The sequence below is a fragment of the Alligator sinensis genome, unplaced genomic scaffold (assembly GCF_000455745.1).
Source record: "Alligator sinensis unplaced genomic scaffold, ASM45574v1 scaffold389_1, whole genome shotgun sequence".
Classification (NCBI taxonomy): domain Eukaryota; kingdom Metazoa; phylum Chordata; order Crocodylia; family Alligatoridae; genus Alligator; species Alligator sinensis.
Genome location: NW_005841951.1, coordinates 122,337 through 123,058, shown reverse-complemented (window position 1 = coordinate 123,058; position 722 = coordinate 122,337). Strand labels below are relative to the sequence as shown.

The window sequence follows — 722 nt, the reverse complement described above, 5'->3', positions numbered from 1 at the left end:
CCTCCTGGATGTCTCTCATAACTTTCTAAATAGTTGGGAAAATGGTTTTTTACAAGCTTTCAGGCACAAACACCCTTCTTTGTGCCTCAGAGCTTGCAAAGAACATTTTTTTCCAGCTATTTAGTTGGTGTAATCAAACATATCGCATCTACCCAAAGAACCATGTCTGCCGATGTCCTTAAACCAACATGGCTACAACCACCCAGTTATGGTAACTTTGGGTGCTCTTCCCTGCCCCTCCCCCCGTCACATCCTCCTGCAGATGGGATGTGGGCCAGCAATGCACGTGGAGCTGCCCCCCCCCGGAAGGCAGCCGGGGCCTGTATCTTGCCGCACTTCTACCTCGTGCTACCAAGCTTGTTTATTTGAACTCAACACAGCAGATCCCTGCACGTCCCCACTCAGAGGGGCAGGACTGCACGGGGGCGGAGACGGGCGGGAGGAGCAGGCAATCCAGCCGGGGGGGAGCCCCAGCCAATCCCCGCCTTCCACCGCGTGCTGGGCGTTCCACTGCCTCGCCAGCAGGTGGGGGCGGGACCGCGTTGCCATGGCTCTGGGCCCGCCACGCTAGTGGCTAGGGGAAGGGAAGTGGCGCAGTGCCCTTTGACTCCGGATGTGTTTGGGGGAGGCCCGGGCGGCCTCGGTTTGAATGAAATCCGGCTGATTCATCGCGGCCCGGAGCGCGGCGGAGCGGGAGCGGCCCGGCCCGTAGGTAAGGCTGG

The 722-nt window shown here is 59.6% G+C and overlaps 1 protein-coding gene across 4 annotated transcripts in view; it reads left to right on the top strand.

Moving 5' to 3' along the window:
- The first annotated feature begins 558 nt into the window (after positions 1-558).
- PSMD14 (proteasome 26S subunit, non-ATPase 14) overlaps positions 559-722 on the top strand; it is a 68,996-nt gene continuing 68,832 nt past the window's right edge. For 2 of the 4 annotated variants that reach the window (XM_025199951.1, XM_006020334.3), the window contains exon 1: positions 559-712. The gene's annotated coding sequence lies outside the window, so the exon portion shown is untranslated. The remainder of the gene's footprint in view (positions 713-722) is intronic. The other 2 variants (XM_025199949.1, XM_025199950.1) reach the window with 2 other exon arrangements.